The following is a 20,152-nucleotide window of genomic DNA, read 5'->3' on the forward strand; positions in this document are numbered from 1 at the left end:
GACGCCTATGTGAAGCCAAGCTATCTGCAAGAAGCCCCCGCAAAGTCCCACTGTTGAAAAAAAGACATGTGCTTAAGAGGTTACAATTTGCCAAAGAGCACATTGACTGGCCTAAAGAGAAATGGCGCAACATTTTGTGGACTGATGAAAATAAGATTGTTCTTTTTGGGTCTAGTGGCCGGAGACAGTTTGTCAGATGACCCCCGAACACTGAATTCAAGCCACAGTACACTGTGAAGACAGTGAAGCATGGTTGCGCAAGCATCATGATATGGGGATGTTTCTCATACTACGGTGTTGGGCCTATTTATCGCATACCAGGGATCATGGATCAGTTTGAATACATCAGAATACTTGAAGAGGTCATGCTGCCTTATGCTGAAGAGGAAATGCCCTTGAAATGGGTGTTCCAACAAGACAATGACCCCAAACACACCAGTAAACGTGCAACATCTTGGTTCCAGACCAACAAGATTGACGTTATGGAGTGGCCAGCCCAATCCCCGGATCTTAATCCAATAGAAAACTTGTGGGGTGACATCAAAAATGCAGTTTCTGAGGCAAAACCAAGAAATGGAGAACTGTGGAATGTAGTCCAATCATCCTGGGCTGGAATACCTGTTCACAGGTGCCAGAAGTTGGTTGACTCCATGCAACACAGATGTACAGCAGTTCTCAGAAACAGTGCTTATACAACTAAATATTCATTAAGTGATTCAAAGGAAAGCAAAATCTTCAAACATTTTTCAGTTTATATAGTGAATGTTTGAGTTTGTAAAGAAGAATACAAACACTGCTATTTTTTTGAACAGTCTAATATTCACTTTTCTTCAATTTTTTTAGAGGAACGACACAAATTTGATATATTTTTCTTCATGTTTTGATTTGGAATAGAATGTGTAGTGTTCCCAATGCATTTGTGTGTATGGAAATAAAAGCTATTAGAAGGATTTTGAGCTTTATTCACTTTTTTCAACACACTGCTATTATTTTGAACACAACTGTATATGTTCATGGCTCATTACTGTATAGAAGCAGTCTCAATGACAGTTGCGTTTGGCAGAGGCATCCTGGCTTCTGGCTTGAGGAGTGTGTAGCATTATCCCTCCCCTGTGTGGCCAGTTAGTTCCCAGCTGGGCTGACATAGAGCTGTTAGGAAAATTGAATGACAGATACTTACCGTAATCTTCCTTTCCTGACTGACTCCATGTCAGCACAATTCCCACCCAGCTTGGTAGGACTAGTTAGAGAACACTGAGGCTGCAGGTGGGCTCAAATGTATGAGTTAGGTCCTGGAAGCATGGGGGGGGGGGGCTTACCCAGCTGTGCTAACACAGAGCCCATCCAGAAAGGAAAATTACGGTATCTGTCATTCAAATTTTTGTTTTTGAGTGACATTCCACTATCAATGAAAATCCACTTCCCTGTGTGTGGCATATGGATTGAATGGGTTGTTGACTATGGACTGATTATTGGAAGAGATCGACTGGAAACTAAATACATGGTTTGTCGATGCGTGTATGGCCACCATTCAGTATTAATTGCTTGCTGGTTGGTAAGATTTCCTCTCACTTCCTGTTGTGTCTCTGGGACAGGAAATTAAGTGAAATGTCCTCAGTGGTGCAACAAATCAACTGACAGCTGTTTTATCCCTTCCCTGCTCTGTTCAAAACAACAAAAAAAGTTTGGTCATCTCTGAGATGGGGGTTATAGTGACATGGGGGTCCTTGCTGGCTGTGGCCCATCATGCACAGTGCTATCCAGAGTGCAGTGATCGGCGTCTCCCTGGCTGTCATGTAGGGGTCGTGGCTTGCTGTTGTCGGTGTCTCCCTGGCTGTCATGCATTGGGCGGGGCTTGCTGTGTGCTGATCGGTGTCTCCCTGGCTGTCATGCATTGGGCGGGGCTTGCTGTGTGCGGTGTGATGATCCGTGTTTCCCTGGCTGTCATGCATTGGGCGGGGCTTGCTGTGTGCTGTGTGATGATCGGTGTCTCCCTGGCTGTCATGCATTGGGCGGAGCTTGCTGTGTGCTGTGTGATGATCGGTGTCGCCCTGGCTGTCATGCATTGGGCGGGGCTTGCTGTGTGCGGTGTGCTGATCGGTGTCTCCCTGGCTGTCACGCAGGGGGCGGGGCTTGCTGTGTGCAGTCAGAGCGGAGAGGAGGCTGAGCAGCTGGCAGTCGGTGTCCAGGCCCTGCACCAAGTGAGTATATCGGCGCCGGTCGGGGGTAGGGATCGGCTGCTGCAGAATGACATGTCTGCGCGGAGTGTGCTGTGTGTGGGATGGATGTAGCCTGGAGGGTGTTCCTAGCAGCGGGCGATGCTCTCCGTCCTGACATGATCGGGAGGATGGATGTTCCCATGACATAGTGATGGGGATCCTGATGTGCCTGAACCCCGGACAGTGACAGCAGAGGTGATGGAGAGCAGCAGGTCCTGGCTGTGTCCTCCAGGCTGGGTGTGAGGTTATGTGCACCATGTCATGTGTGATCATTGTTCCATACATGTCATCTAATGATTACCATGCAGAGATCCATGACATGCAGGGCAGTGCTGTTCCTCCATAGCCCTTGTGACTGGCTATCACACAGGACAGGGATTATCTCCATCTAATGCAATGCTTTGGGTGATCACAGCTCTCGGCATTCACATATCATCCATGGAGTTAAGATGGATCAGTATGGTCATCATCTGTTAGTATTGGGCCTCATTCAGAAAGCCGGAGAACAATGTCAGTCTACTGGTGGGACTCTGCTTTCACTGGGGTATGTATGACATCCTCCATGCAGGCTCCACCCAATGTCATACACACAGCACCAATCAGAGAGCAATGGATGTGTGCAAGGGTTCATTTCTGTATATTCCCGGAGCACACAACTCCATCTCAGTTCTGGGTTCATATAGTAATTCGCTTTTTATACACTTGTATGATTTTTTAAATACTATTTTAATAATGATAATAATCGTGATGTTCTATACAAATTGTCATAAGTAGCAGACAAAATGAGCAGGACTAATCTACAATGAGACTTACCCCTGCATCCATTGATGGGGAACATCACCAAGCTTAAAAAGTTACTAAACCCAGGACCCTGCATTCACTATATCTATTCTCCCAGGACCCTGCATTCACTATATCTATTCTCCCAGGACCCTGCATTCACTATATCTGGTCAGCCAGGACCCTGCATTCACTATATCTGGTCTGCCAGGACCCTGCATTCACTATATCTGGTCTCCCAGGACTCTGCATTCACTATATCTGGTCTGCCAGGACCCTGCATTCACTATATCTGGTCTGCCAGGACCCTGCATTCACTATATCTGGTCTCCCAGGACCCTGCATTCACTATATCTGGTCTGCCAGGACCCTGCATTCACTATATCTATTCTCCCAGGACCCTGAATTCACTATATCTGGTCTCCCTGGACCCTGCATTCACTATATCTGGTTTGCCAGGATCCTGCATTTACTACATCTGGTCTCCTAGGACCCTGCATTCACTACATCTGGTCTCCCAGGACCCTGCATTCACTCTGACTTCACGTTCTGCATGTTTGTTCCAGGTCGATGTTTAAAGAGTATTGAAGTTATAATATCAGCCTGATAGCTGTAGAATTACAATTTGCAGAAGCAGTTAGCAATGGTAGCCTCCATACTCCCACTTAGTGCCCTTTAAATGGAATCTGTCATAACCAAGGATACTTGTGTAGCACCTTCTGTCCTTCAACACCTATAGGCTTGCTTTGACTTTTAGGCTGTATATCAGTTCTAAGGCTGCATTCACCCTTGAGCATTTTGTAGCTTGAAGCTCGAAGCTCCAAAAAAAGCTCAAACTTAAAAAATCAATTTGTTCTCTATGGTGCTTGTTCGCGTGATCAGGTGTGAACAAAAGTGTACAATCCAAACGCACATGTTCCTACGTTAAAAAATGGCTGTTCGCATAAGTGGGTGCTGCAGCGACCGTCAGCTGGAACCGAACAGAATCAGCAAGGGAGAATGTCACCAGCACACCGAGGAACACCAATATGGGTCCAAACATTTTAATAAACAATCACATAGTTACAGCAAGGCAACGTTTCGGAGTACGATCACATAGTTACAGCAAGGCAACGTTTCGGAGTCTTGCAGGACCTCTTCATCAGGCATGTGTCACATGTGTCACATGCCTGATGAAGGGGTCCTGCGAGACTCCGAAACGTTGCCTTGCTGTAACTATGTGATCGTTTATTAAAACTTTTGGACCCATATGAGTGATCCTTGATGTGCTGGTGACATTCTCCCTTGCTGATCAGGCGTGAACAGGCACCATAGAGAACAATTGAATTTTTAGGTTTTTAGCTTTTTTGGAGCTTCGAGCTTCAAGCTACAAAACGCTCAAGTGTGAATGCAGCCTTAGACCGTGACATCCATTCAAAGGAGTTCCCTCTTCCCCAGACTCCTTCAAAACACATCAGCCATTTCAAAGCGTCTTCCCATGGTTGGGACTCACGAAGTGGACCAGATCATGCAGGACACTGTGGACATTGATGGGCTTGATTTTTTTACACTGTTTGTGAGTAGACATCTGGTTTACACTAATAATAAAAGGAATTACAAAAGTAACGCGCAAAGTTGGTGCTCCCTTCTGTTCTTGTTTTTCTACTGTTTTGGTACTGTCATAGTACAATAGGTTCAGCGGGACATTTGTCCAACTGTGCCATGTAGTGTGGATGGGGCATCTGTTAGTTTTTTTGTAAATCAGTGTATGGCCAGCTTTACCATCAGCTTGTTTTGGCAGTGCTTTACTTTATGACAAAGAACCATAAATAGGACAAAAAACACTTTAATATTATTCAAATATTTAATATTAATGTACAAGTCCGATGCTAATTGAATTATAGTTTATGAGAAGCATTTGGTATTTTTTTGCCAAAGCTCCTAAACTCAACTCCATAGAAGCCTATGTGTCCATGTACATATAGGTTTTTAAGAGAGTTTAGGAGCTTCTGCGTTTAGGTGAGGCTAAACGTTCTTCTCCTGAGCTCAGAAGAATCGCATTCAGGATAGGAACATTTTGACTGCCGACCGTGGGAAAAGTCAAAACTGAGGCAAAATTGCGGTACTGCGTTTTGCCATGATTTGCGTTTTCCCAATGCCGGTGGTCAGAGTAGGCTCTTTTACATGGAGCCTTACACTGCATTATAATATGGTCTTTTTTAAAGCAAAACTTAACTGTATTTGAGCACCTCAAACTGAAAACGCTATTTATTCATTTTTAATATTTGGATAAAATTCACCCATTCGTCCATGTCTCCATAATTTATTGAGAAATCCTTTTGAAAAACACCTCACTAGCCGCAGCCATCTTGAGTACGATGCTTTCTGTAGTATTTACTTCCTTGAATCTACCTGCCCTTAGCTTAGGCATGCAGACAGGAGGGGCGTACTTAGCTGATACAGCCCCTCTTCCCCCTTCTCAAGATGAAAGGAAAAAAATGTCCATGAAGACTCCTGGGATGTATGACACAATCTACCTAGGCTTGGAAACCAGGAAGCAACTGAAGAAATGGAAAAAAAAAAGTTTATATCAAATAAATATAATCTACTGTCATATATATTTACTAAAACTAGCAGCATAAGGATTAAAAATTGTTAATGTTGATTGAGTGAGTTTAGTTCTGTTTTAAGTGGTTTTCCATTTGTTTAGTTCACAATTGTGATTTTTTTCTTTTGTATGTTTCTTTGTGTAACAAGATATTTTAGTATATTGATTTTTGGATTTTCTATATGCCAGTCAGCAACCCTGCAGTATGACTGCTGAGATCAAATCAAAAAGTCAATTGTCTTTAATTAGTCCATGCAGATGAATAGACTGCTACTGATTATAAGAATTGGAAAACACTAGTCACTCTGTTAGTAATGACCAGGAAGCCTGTGTATGTAAGGAACACGTGAGTTTCCTCCACACACTCTTAAAGCAGTAATAAACCCAAAATCAAACATTTACCAATTCTTAGATGTGATGGCTGCATTATTTTCCTTTTTTAGGCTTTCTTTCTTCTATTTTCATCTCTGGTGATCCAATCAGTAAGTCTGTTCTTTTTCAACAGAACAAGTTATCTTGCAGGTGTCAGTTTACAGGGATGAGACAAATCTTTTACCACTGACCGGGGTGCTTAAAATGATCAGCTTTTATTTATTCTTGTAAAACCTTTACCCCCCCCCTCCAAAAAAAAAAACAGCTGTAACTGCTTGTAAAGTATGAGGCTAGGATCACACTGTGAATCACACAGGAATGTGCACCGAATTGTCAATCTGGGGGGAGGGGAGTGTTAGATGCAGTAGCAGATTTAGATACACTAACAAATTGAAGCCATACTCCAGCAAAGCCCCAGGTTCACATTAGAACACATTGCGGGAAACCCGTAAAATGTGCATTTTTCGAGCCATGTTCAAAATGCACTGCCCTCGAGATCTGTAGCGGGTGTCGCTGTAATATTAATGACACCCTAAACGCAGGTCGAAAACGCAGTGCGTTTGACTACACCGAATCATAAAATACTGCAGTATCATAAATTTCAGTTGCAGTTTGCTTTTAAAAGTAGTGCATGCACTACTTTTGGGGTGATCCAGTGTGATTTCAGCCCATTCAAAGGAATGCTGATGAGCACGCTTGCATCTCATTGATGCTACAAGTCCATCTGCTGCGGTGGAAGACGGTACTTGTAGTTTATTCATTCAGAAAGAAGAACCCTGCTCACTGTCACAGGGGGTGAGGGGGAGACTACTGGATAGTAAGATGTTACACCCTAAATATGGGTGTAACGTGTAATGCCCCCATGACCTCCAGGAGCATGCTGGTTACTTCCAAAGACAGGGAGGGCTGACATGTCACCTTAGAGTGCAAGTTGCTAGGCATGGTGGGTGATGGACAGTGTAGAAAAAGGGGTGCCAGACACTGTAAGAATGCACAAAAATGAGTTAGAAAAACTCAGGGAGAGAAGGTTCCCACAAGGAAAAAAGATATATTTGAAATATATTCTTAAAATATTCTTCTCAAATATATTGACATATATTTGAAATACTACAATTTTGGCCATATTCAATATATATCTATATATATACACATGTTGAAATGCGTTTTTATTACAAAATATATGAAAAATATTTTTGAAAATACATTTCAAATATACTGTATGTCTTTAAAAATAATCTACATTTTTGGAATGCATTTACAAATATATGTAACTATAAATGTTGAAATGCGTTTTTTATATATTACAATATATATGAAAAATATTTTTAAAAATATATATTTTTTAAAATATATTCTTCTGATTTCTTTTAACATATAAAAAAGTCAGTTTAGCATATATTTTTAAATATATTTGGAAATGCATTCCAAAAATGTAGATTTGTATTTTTAAAGACATACAGTATATTTGAAATGTATTTTAAAAATATTTTTCATGTATTTTGTAATAAAAACGCATTTCAACATACAATATGTATATATATTGAATATGGCCAAAATTGTAGTATTTCAAATATATGTCAATATATTTGGGAAGAATATTTTTAAAATATATTTCAAATATATTTTTCTTCCATATGGGTTAGGGCACAGGACACCCTTGAATCGAAAAAAAAAAGAAAAAGCACAGCAGACTAGCAGATTCCTTTAGACAGAAAACATGGGAGTAGACAGCAGTACAGGAAAGAGCCTTGAAGCTGTAACCAGCAATCTGCACGTTATTAGCGACAGCTGTCTCCCATAGCAACAAAAAGAAAACTCACAAGGATGTGCAGGAATTCTTTAGATGAGACCATCTTGCCGCTTTCCCAGGCTCTCTATCAGTGTCAGGAGAAGGTGATCCAGCGCCCAGGGCAAAGAACCAAACTGCACCCCCTTTCATTATGTGCGAGCTTTTGGGATGCTACCCCTAGCAGTCATCGGCATATCAAAAAGCTTTGTATCAGACTGAACTCACTGGTGCTCCCCATCCATACAGTAAACTGCTGCGCCCAGGACAGCCGCCCTCCTGCCCACCCCTTGTCCCGGCCATTGCTTTCCACAGTTCCCCAGTCTGTGGTAGAGTCACTTCTGGTACCTCATCTCATGTCTCTATCCTTTCCTTCAGATTCCCAGGTAATAGACAAGCTGTCTCTCTAGTAGAGCCTCGAGCACATGGCTAGGCTGTAGGATTCAGGCCTAACTAGGACAGCAATTCCACATTCATCCACACCAGACCAAGGTCTGGGTGGGAAGACACCAATCACAAACCTCCCCAAAAATGTATACTTTCCCCCAGCATGCTCCGTGGTAATGAAACGCCTTCTGATTAGCTGAGAAAAGTATGCCTTTTCATAACCCAGCTTTACTGCAATCCAAGGTAACAGTGCCCCCTATTGACAGAAGGGAGGAACCACAGCTACACCAGGCCTGGGAGAAACCCAAATGATCAAAGACTACAAATCAACCAGGTTGCCTACAATCCAGCATAACTACATTTATTAGTAGCCCTTTTTAAGACTAGGGTGCTACACATGTTACCAAAGGTGAACCTATCCTTTTAATGTACTAATGAAAAGCCTTTTTTTTTTGTCAAACAATTCTGAGCCTACCTCTGAGGTAGCCGGTTTTACTGGCAAAACCAGTCAGGAATGGGCTATTACCACACTCCCAGGCCCCCCCAAGGAACTCTCAATGGACCTCTACAATGTGATAAGTACTCCAACTCTACCTCAAATGCTCTTTTGATGCTTTAACTTTACCAACTTTGGAAGGAAATTCTTTGTGAATACAGGTGTACCTCGGTTTACGAATTTAATACGTTCTCCGGGATGCTTTGTATTGCAAAAAATTTGTAAACCAAAATGCGGTTTCCCATAGGAATGCATTGAAAACCAATTACTCAGTTCCAGAGGTCAGAGAAAAGTAAAAAAAAAAAAAAAGTCGCTGTCAATATAGGTCAGTGCTGGTTTTTAAATGTAATTACCACCTTTTTTTTTCCCTTTACTATAGAATCAGCTGTCACTTTCCCCCTAGCTAAAAGAAAGAAAGTTTCCTTTTAGTTTATTTACCTGAGTTAAAAGAAACAATGTTTCTTTTTAGTTTGTTTCCTGAGATAAAAGAAACAAAGTATCCTTTAGCTCCAGGGAAAGTGACAGCTAATTCTGTGAGCTATAGTGAAGAAAAAAAAAAAATCCAACAATTGCATTTAAAAATCGGCACCGGCATATACTTCATATTGCAAAAAAAATTTGTAAACCGAGGCATTATTTTCAATGGATTTTCATTCGTAAACCGAAAATTGCATTAACCGAGGCGCTTGTAAACCGATGTACACCTGTATGTCAATATGTATCCAAGGGGACTGCCTCTATTGTTACCTAACTCTGCCTAAAATACTACTTTGATGCTTTTAATGTTCCAATTTCGCTAACTTTGGAAGAGATTTCTCTGCTGATGGGTTTATGCACTGAAAGGGGACTGCCTCTTTGTTACTCAACTCTGCCTAAAAACATCATTCTCATGTTTCTACTCCATCAAATTTGGAGGAGCTTTGTTTTCAGGATCACTAAAACCTAATCAAGGCATCTCCCATGGATGTGTCCTGGACAAGGTGTCATCCATCAATGTATGAGGGAGGTTTCCCTGGTTTATGTCCTCATCTGGATGGTGCCCCAATATCAGGCACCAGAGGGAGGTGAAGCCATCACTTTTACATAGTTGTCACTACAGATATCCTCCTCTGGACTACATGTGTATGTTTATGCATTGTCTGGGATGCCCTATCTCCATCCGCAGTATGATATGTCTGACTGACAGTTGAGTGGGAGGCTCACACAGGTTGCAATATCCTCCCCTGGATTACACAACCTTACTCATCTACGGGATTCTAACAATTATATCTTCCATCCATGGTGATTGTGACTGGCAGACACATACATATATGATATGGAGCATGTTGCCTTTAACCTCCCTAGTGGTATTCCCTAGTGTAACTCGGGGTAAAATTTCAGCACCACAAGTGGTAACCCCGAGCTACACTCGGGCTTACCATGCAGCGTTGCATAGGGAGTCCCTGCAGCACTTACCTTGTCCTTCGCTCCCACGATGCGTCCCCTGCAGCGTTCCCTGGCCATCTCCTCCGGCCGATGCCGGCATCCGGCTTCCGTGTTCCAGTCCCTGTGATGCCGGAACCGGCGGCAAATTTGAATTTTTTTCAAAAATGTCATTTTTTAAAAAATGATTATTACATAGTAAAACATTGCTGTTTCAAAACATTCACATACATTTTGTCCCTACTGCTTTGTCCTGTCCCCTGCCTGCATTTTGACTGTTCTTTCTGCCTGGAAACTTAGAAAAGTCCATGGCGTCCAAAAAACATCCCTTTATGTCAAAAGCGGGTTTAGACCGGCTAGAGAACAGCGATAGTAAATCAGAACCACTTGCAGAATTGAGTGATAATTATTCGTGGGGAAATTCGTCATCAGACACTGAAAACGATTCTGCGACTTTGCTCAGTGATGTACGAATTTGGCGCTATATTTCATATTTCAGTGCTTTTGGTTTGATTATATTATTTAATTAAATTTATTATTATTATATTATTATTTTTTATGATTATTTATTAAATTATAATTTATGATTTTGTGTTTCAAGTTTTATCATATCCAGAATGTTTACTAGACTCTTGTTCGGACAGATTTCAGTGAGTTATTCCTAAATTACAGGCATTCACTAAAAAAAACCAACATATTTCCATGCAAAAAAACGGTACCGCTTTCAGCACCAAAAATCTGAAATAATCATACCACCAGGGAGGTTAAAGAGGACTATGAATGATCAAGTTCTGTAAATTTACACACGGAGCATATGCAACCTTTATGGAGAGAGATATTAATGATACCAACTGATTTGTCTATTGTTTTGATGGGTACTTCCTCTTTGGGGGATGTTACTCAGGACCTGTGGAGTGTGGTATGATTTTTTTTCTGTTTTTACAAATGTTTGTTTAACCACTTGCCCTCCAGAGGATTTACATCCCCCCTCCTTCCTGACCAGGCCATTTTTTGCATTACAGCGCTGCGTTATTTTAACTGACAATTGCGCGGTCATGCAACACCGCACCCAGATTAAATTTTACGTCCTTTTTTTTCCCCACAAATTGAGCTTTCTTTTGGTGGCATTTGATCGTTTGTGCGTTTTTTATTTTTTGCGCTATAAGCAAAAAAAGACTGACAATTTTGAGAAAAAAAACTTGAGGTGATTGTAGGCCACGCAATGGGAGACCTCAATGTTTTAGTTTTGAAAGGAAAATTCACATCCATTCAGGAAAGAAAAACTTTTGAACTAAGAATGATAATTCTATTTGACACAAGAGATAAGGGCCTTAACTTGGACATGGGATTCCTCACTCATTATCTATCAATTTTATGACTATTAGCTGAAGCTTGACTCCCTCTGTGTGAGTGTAGTATCCCCCCCTCCCCCCCCTCGCTCTTCATGTATCTTATCTGTAGCCTTTTTTTTTTTTCATCCCTTCTAACATTCTGCTTAAACTTTGTGATTTGTAATAGTACTGCTTGAACTTTGAAGAAGGGGACATACCCAGAAAGCTTGTCCTCAAAATTGTATGTTAGTGCAATTAAAAAAAGTATCACTGACAGTACTCAATTGTTTCTGAGAAAAAAAACAATATTTTGGACGTTTTGCTATTAACCATGTCCAGTAAATAAAAAATATAAATACAATTTCGTCATAAATTTAGGCCAAAATGTCTTCTGCTACGTCTTTGCTAAAAAAAAGAAAAATCCCAATACGTGTAAATTAAGTTAGAAAAAAGAATCACCCCCTTGTGTCAGTATTTTTTTGGGCCATCTTTTGGCTGAATTCCAGCTTTTAGTCTGTTGGGAGATGTCTCTACATAGTTTGCACATCTAGACTTTGCAATATTTGCCCTCTCTTCCTTGCAGAACTGCTCAAGTTCAGTTAAATTTGATGGTGACTATTTGTGGACTGCAGTCTTCAAGTCATTCCACAGATTTTCAATGAAGTCTGGGCTCTGACTAGGCCTTGCAAGAATTTTTCTCCTTCAACCACTGTGTGGTCATTTTTGCTGTGTGCTTTAGGTCATTGTCATGTTGGAAGGTAAACCTTCTGCCCATTGACAACTTTCTGGCAGAGGGCAGTAGATTTTCTTCAAGAATTTGGTGGTATTTTGCCCCATTCATTTGTCCTTCTATCCTGCCAAGTGCTCCATTCCCTGCTGCAGAGAAGATCCCCCCCACCATAACAGGATATTACCACCGCCATGCTTTACTGTAGGAATGGTGTTATTTGAATGATAAGCTGTATTGGATTTCCCCCAGACATATCGTTTGGTGTTGAGGCCAATTGATTCCATTTTAGTCTCATCTGACCATAACACATTTTCCATGTGGCCTCAGAATCTTCAAGGTGCGTTTTGGCAAAGCTCAGGTTGACTGCATGTGGTCTTTCTTGAGGAGTGGCTCTTTTCTTGTTGCCCTCCCATACAAGCCACATTTGTGGAGAATTTGTGATATTGTTGTAACATGCACACAATGACCACTCTTCGTCATAAATTCCTGCAACTGTCTCAGAGTTGCTGTAGGCATTTTGGTAGCCTCTCTGACCAGTTTCCTCCTGGATTTTTCATCCAGTTTGGAGTGACGTTCTGATCCACGGAGGGTCTGTGTTATTGCAGGTACCTTCCACTTCTTAAAGCGGAGTTCCAGCTGGAAAAAAAAAAGTCAGCAGCTACAAAAACTGGGAGCGCACACAAGCAGGGAGCAGGGAGGATGTTTATAAATGGCCACCCGCCCCTGTACTGCTCCCGTCCGGCCATTTATATACATGGGCAGGAAGGGAAGTGGTTAAAGTGTTGGGGTCAGGAGTATGTAACACACAGAGTGCAGTTGTCAGGTGTTTGTAATTCACCATTTGCAGGGGTCAGGAATGTATAAGGCACAGAATGCATGGGTCAGGAATGTATAAGGCACAGAATGCAGGGGTCAGGAATGTATAAGGCACAGATTGCAGGAGTCAGGAATGTATAAGGCACAGAATGCAGGGGTCAGGAATGTATAAGGCACAGAATGCAGGGGTCAGGAATGTATAAGGCACAGATTGCAGGGGTCAGGAATGTATAAGGCACAGAATGCAGGGGTCAGGAATGTATAAGGCACAGAATGCAGGGGTCAGGAATGTATAAGGCACAGATTGCAGGGGTCAGGAATGTATAAGGCACAGAATGCAGGCGTCAGGAATGTATAAGGCACAAAATGCAGGGGTCAGGAATGTATAAGGTACAGATTGCAGGGGTCAGGAATGTATAAGGCACAGATTGCAGGGGTCAGGAATGTATAAGGCACAGAATGCAGGGGTTAGGAATGTATAAGGCACCGAATGCAGGGGTCAGGAATGTATAAGGCACAGAATGAATGGGTCAGGAATGTATAAGGCACAGAATGCATGGGTCAGGAATGTATAAGGCACAGAATGCAGGGGTCAGGAATGCATAAGGCACAGATTGCAGGAGTCAGGAATGTATAAGGCACAGAATGCAGGGGTCAGGAATGTATAAGGCACAGAATGCAGGGGTCAGGAATGTATAAGGCACAGATTGCAGGGGTCAGGAATGTATAAGGCACAGAATGCAGGGGTCAGGAATGTATAAGGCACAGAATGCATGGGTCAGGAATGTATAAGGCACAGATTGCAGGGGTCAGGAATGTATAAGGCACAGAATGCAGGCGTCAGGAATGTATAAGGCACAAAATGCAGGGGTCAGGAATGTATAAGGTACAGATTGCAGGGGTCAGGAATGTATAAGGCACAGATTGCAGGGGTCAGGAATGTATAAGGCACAGAATGCAGGGGTTAGGAATGTATAAGGCACCGAATGCAGGGGTCAGGAATGTATAAGGCACAGAATGAATGGGTCAGGAATGTATAAGGCACAGAATGCAGGGGTCAGGAATGTATAAGGCACAGAATGCAGGGGTCAGGAATGTATAAGGCACAGAATGCAGGGGTCAGGAATGTATAAGGCACAGAATGAATGGGTCAGGAATGTATAAGGCACAGAATGCAGGGGTCAGGAATGTATAAGGCACAGAATGCAGGGGTCAGGAATGTATAAGGCACAGAATGCAGGGGTCAGGAATGTATAAGGCACAGAATGAATGGGTCAGGAATGTATAAGGCACAGAATGCAGGGGTCAGGAATGTATAAGGCACAGAATGAATGGGTCAGGAATGCATAAGGCACAGAATGCAGGGGTCAGGAATGCATAAGGCACAGATTTCAGGGGTCAGAAATGTATAAGGCACAGAATGCAGGGGTCAGGAATGCATAAAGCACAGATTTCAGGGGTCAGAAATGTATAAGGCACAGAATGCAGGGGTCAGGAATGTATAAGGCACAGAATGAATGGGTCAGGAATGTATAAGGCACAGAATGCAGGGGTCAGGAATGCATAAGGCACAGATTTCAGGGGTCAGAAATGTATAAGGCACAGAATGCAGGGGTCAGGAATGCATAAGACACAGATTTCAGGGGTCAGGAATGTATAAGGCACAGAATGCAGGGGTCAGGAATGTATAAGGCACAGAATGCAATGCAGGGGTCAGGAATGTATAAGGCACAGAATGCAGGGGTCAGGAATGTATAAGGCACAGAATGCAGGGGTCAGGAATGTATAAGGCACAGAATGCAGGGGTCAGGAATGTATAAGGCACAGATTGCAGGGGTCAGGAATGTATAAGGCACAAAATGCAGGGGTCATGAGTACACAACACAGTGTAATGTACAGAGGGAAGGTCCAAAGAGTGCAATATTTTCCCCACAGGCAATACTCTCCCCTGCTTTCTCCTCTTGGGAAAATTTTTTACCCCCTCCACAAAATATCCAGAACTTATCTGCTTGCTTACCCCTTCAAGCACATATTCTTTCTGCAAGCCAAATGTCCCTCCAAGTAAAAATACAAGAAATTCCCCCTCCCCCAGTACAGATCTTCTCCTCTGTTCCCAAATCCTCCCTCCCAGCGCAAATCTTTGTCCCCCCCCCCCCCAGGAGATTTTTGCTCGCAGCACAATTCTCCCTCTCCCCTTGAACTTACCAGACCTCAGATACAACGCAGCAAGCAAGGGGATTCCTCCCAGGCTCCGCCTTCCCTTGTGAATGTAGGACATGTATGTCATATCCTACAGTTAAACCTGAGACGTAATCAAGGGGGACGATTCCCACGTTTGAATTCTATTGCCCTGACAGGCAGTCAGACAGGGAGGGATGCTGGCTGCTGCACTAGCAGGTGGTCACAGGTTCGGGACCCAGGACACCCGGCAGGAGATGCAAGTGCCCTGGGTGCCCAGCACAAGCAACAACCCTGAATAACTAAAAGCCAAGCAATGCTTTAACCCACACAATCTTAACAGAAATATCTCCCAATAAGCACACAGCATTCACAATGTGGAATTTGATTTCAATGGCATCCAACCAGTCCCTGGGACAGTCCCAGCATGGAAGAGAAATCTCGCCTTGTTGTGTTACTTGCTCTTACCACACTGGAGCATTATCCTGTTTGGATTCAGTCCATGCCGCCAGCCTTACACAGGCTTATTGTTGGACTGACAAACACAAATCTGTCTTCTATAGTCCATTCATGGCTCTTTCGTAGAACATTCCACAGAGACCTTTACTAATTCTAGTTCCCGAAAGAAACTCATGGTAAAAGAAATCTAATTCCACATAAACAACATATTTAAGATTTGAAGATTGGGTAGTTTATGTTTCCAGTGTTTGCTTTTTGCTATGATGCTATTAGTTGCGAAGGGCTTTAAAACATTACTAGGGGCAAAATAAAAATGACATGAATGATATAGACCCTAGCATTAACACAGAAATGTTTGTTTTTCTCAATCTCATGTGACATAGCTGTACTGCCTGGTGATCCTACCAAGTAAAGGTTGAGACTAGGGGCAGACTGACAACTCATGGGGCCCCCGGGCAATAGGAAATCATGGGGCCCCTGTGTTCTCGCCCACACTCAAACCACACCTCATGGGGCCCCTTACTGACCTCAGGCCCTTGGGCAGTGCCCGAGTGCCCGAATGGTCAGTCCGCCCCTGGTTGAGACAAACCACATATAGACCAATATATTGTTCTGGAGCAGGGAGGTCAAACACAATATCATCTGGGGCCGCATCAGCATTATGGGTGCCTTCAAAGGACCAGTTGTATCTGTAAGACTAGATGTCAAGAACACCCCACTCTGACCTTACAAAAGATGTCAAGAGCCCCCAACCACCATCCCTTACATCACAGTGCACCTCCCTTACCTTGTGCTGTTCCTGGGAAGAAGCTGGGGGAAGAGCTGGGAAGCAGAAAGTGCAGGGTCTGGAGGAGGACCAAAGAAGGGCTGGAGTCAACTGCCAGAGTCTGCTACATGATGAAACCAGAGGAGGCAGAGACAAGGGCATGTTTCAGCTACAGGGAGAAGTGCAGGTTCTGATGTAGGAGTTCTGTCCTCTAACTGCTGAGACAAGGTAGAGGCAGAAACGAGGGGGGTGTCACAGCTGCAGGAGAGGTGTGAGGGCCACATGAAATGGCCTGGTGGGCCTTGTGTTTGACAAGTATTCTAGAGGATAGTAATGTCTTCTGGAATACCAACTTCACATAAGGAAGGAAGCATCACCTTCCACCATTCATAGAACAATAAGTAAACAGACATAGCACCAGACCTGTGTCTTGCGCATGTGCAAGATCTGACACCACCACTGTTTTATTCCCCTAATGTGTGAATAGGGGAAGTAATGCCTCCTGTCATTGCGTGGACGGGGGCAGGATCAAAATATAAAAAAAGGTAAATAAAAGATGATATAAAAAAGCAAAATTTAAAAAAAAAGAGGAGTGGGGAAGATTAGATTAGTGAAAAAGTAATTTTTTTAAGTGAAAGTCCACTTTAACAGGTTTGTATGAATAAATTCCTGACATGAGACTATATACAGTAAAAAAAAAAAACAAAATTAACCACTTCAATACCGGGCACTTTCACCCCCTTCCTGCTCAGGCAAATTTTCAGCTTTCAGTGCTGTTGCATTTTGAATGATGATTGCACAGTCATGCAACACTATAACCATATGAAAATGAAATTTTTAAATTTTTTTTAGACAGATAGAGCTTTCTTTTGGTGGTATTTAATCACCACTGTTTTTTTTTCATTTTTTTGCTAAACAAATGAAAAAAGACCGATACATTTGAAAGAAAACGTTTTTCTTAGTCTCTGTTATAAAGTTTTGCACTAATGGGCTGCACTGATGGGCACTCATGAGGCTGCACAGATGGGCACTCATGAGGCTGCACTAATGGGCACTGACAGGCTGCACTGATGGGCACTCATGAGGCTGCACTGATGAGGCTCCTCTGATGTGCACTGATGGGCACAGATGAGCCTGCACTAATAAGCTGCACTGAAGTGCACTGATGAGGCTTCTCTGATGTGCACTGATGGGCACGAATGAGGCTGCACATGTGGGCTCTGATGAGACTGCACTGATAGGTGGGACTGATAAGCTGCACTGATGGGCTTTGATTGGCACTGATGGGGCTGCACTGATAATCAGGGCACTGATGTAAAACTGATGTACTAACAGCTATGTGCTCTCCCTTTCCTCACGCAGACATAACGTGTGAGGAAAGGAATGCGGATAACCATCAAGTCTGTTTACATTTGATCATCTGTGATTGGACACCACTAGTCACATGGTAAATGGCCACTGTGACTGGCCCTTTACCCTGATCTGTGATCAGCTGGGTCCAAAGGACACAACAGTCACAGAGCATGCCCAGGGGGCAGGGTTCTGGGAGGACATCCATGGATGCCGTCCCAGAAATGGACAACCACGCTTTACCTGTCTGGCCGGCAAGTGGTTAATGTGACACTAAACAATATTCTTATTCTCCAGATATAATTCATACACACTCACTACTTATTGGCCTGTTTTTATAATCTTTTATACCCTTGGTTCACACTATTAGTTGAATGTGAATCACACAGGAGCCACACCGCATTTCTGTACAATTCTCACGCGATTCAGTGCAGCATGATTTGAGCCCATTCATTTTGAATGAGCTCTGATTTCACCACATCACATTAAAGACTTGCATGCACTCTTGGAGCCGCACCGCAACTGGATTGCATTGTCGTTTTGTACCGTGCGTTCCAGTGCATGCAAATGCATTGTGTTTGCGACCTGTGGTTGGGGTGTAGTTAACTTTGTATTGACACCTGCAGCAGATCATAAGGGCAGTGCGATTGGAATGCGGTGTGGGAGACACGCACGAATTGTGCAGTTTCCAGCATCGCATTCAAGTGAATCTACTTAATATACAAGCAGTTGTGAAGCTCCAGTCAGGTCTGGGACAATGCCATCCATGGGTTGCAGGCATGAGGAAGCATTTTGGACTCCTCTCCCCCAGTGATCAGACTGCAACATTGTAACTTTGTAGCAAGATAAGGTCAGAGACACAATCATTTACATGCCTCAAATAACCCATTGTCTAAGGCCCCATGTACACGGGACACTTCTGAATGATGGAAACTGACTGCTGGAAAACGTAGGTCAAACAAACGTCTGTTTAGCTGCGTTTACATAACGCGTTTATGTGCGTTTGCGTTTAGAAGCGTTTTTTAAAGATAAGCACAGGAGAACCTCCCAAATGCCCAGAATGCACTGAAAAGTGGTAAATTATTAACTATTTCAGACTGTTTCAGAGAAATACAGAGAGTAGAAGCAGAGACAGCAGTATGTGTTGAGATTAGCTTAGGTGTGAGTTGCTCATTAACATTTCTTTTGTTTCCAAGGGTGGGAAAGGTGTCTGGTGGAGTGAGTAATTAAGGCCACCTGGCAGGGGGTCTGCATGAGGAATTTGAGGTGTGAATGGTCATTAACATATCTTTTGTTTCCAAGGGGGGAGAGGTCTGAGGTGTGAATTAGTCATTACAATGTGTGAGAAGGTTGGTAGGAACGTCCTGTGTTCAGTGTTTTGTCCATCTGAGTACCTTGAAAACACTTTGCATGCATTTTTCATGATGAAAAAAGGCTCTGGACAGCATTGGGAACTGGAAGAGTTAAAACAAATTTTCAGACACAAACACTTATAAACGCGCTTTACTGCGTTTACAAGCGTATTGCGTTTGAAACGCTGATAAAATCGACTGCTGAACGCAAGTTTTCTGCGTTCAAAAAACAACTGTAAAGTCAAATGCCTGTATACGACTGTAAACAAAGATGTGTACATGGACACATAGGAAAACATTAGGGTGAGTTCAGGGGCTGCTGAAAAAAACGCTGAACAGCTCCTAAACGTGAGTTTATCAGCTGCAGTGTACATGAACCTTAGAATACAAGTTCAGTGTCCTGTACTTACTAAGATAAGGATTTTTAGTCAATTCCTTTTTCTTTTATTGGAGGCCATAGTTCTACTTTAAAGCCCCATACACAAGGTAAGAATATCGAACCAATAATCGTCCAATTTTTTTTTGCATGCTAGTCTCATATCGAAAGTGAAGAGGTTACTAGTTACAAAACTTTTCGCACGATAGAAAATTCAGAAGTGATGTCATGTATTTGTATTGTATTTTCTGCCAAAAATTGTACTGAGTAAATGAAAATTGTATGATCTGGTAACGTGCAAGCATTTTTGTGCTCGTCCCTTCAAATAATTTCGGAGGAAAGCTGTGTACTAACGATCAGATTAGTATATGATTGCTTCAAAGCGGTATTTTTCATACGATTTTCTGATCATGTGTGCTAGGCTTAAGGCCCAGTTCATGCATATGCGGTGCAGGAAAATCCCTGTACATTTCCTCCACCGCATTGCAATCACACTGTGTACTGCAATCTGCTGAGGGTGTCAATTTAAAGTTTACGACACCCCAAAATAAGATCGCAAAAGCAGTGTATTTGCCTGAATCTGTGCTAAAAAAATGGCTCCTGCTGCTGCCTTTGTGTCCTGTGAGGAAAGGAGCAGAGACCAGAGCCTCTTCAGACAGCCATGGCGCTGGATCGAGATAGGACTCAGGTAAGTATATAGGGAGGTTGGGGGGTGGGCAATATAACTACTGGGACATTTTCTACC

General features: G+C 42.8%; 1 protein-coding gene across 1 annotated transcript in view; it reads left to right on the forward strand.

Moving 5' to 3' along the window:
- The first annotated feature begins 2,045 nt into the window (after positions 1-2,045).
- Positions 2,046-20,152, forward strand: part of SCRN1 (secernin 1) — a 49,289-nt gene continuing 31,182 nt past the window's right edge. The window contains exon 1 of the mRNA XM_089669877.1: positions 2,046-2,201. The gene's annotated coding sequence lies outside the window, so the exon portion shown is untranslated. The remainder of the gene's footprint in view (positions 2,202-20,152) is intronic.

This window comes from Staurois parvus, unplaced genomic scaffold (assembly GCF_062004578.1).
Source record: "Staurois parvus isolate SC_StPar_1 unplaced genomic scaffold, SC_StPar_1.0 ptg000082l, whole genome shotgun sequence".
Lineage (NCBI taxonomy): Eukaryota > Metazoa > Chordata > Amphibia > Anura > Ranidae > Staurois > Staurois parvus.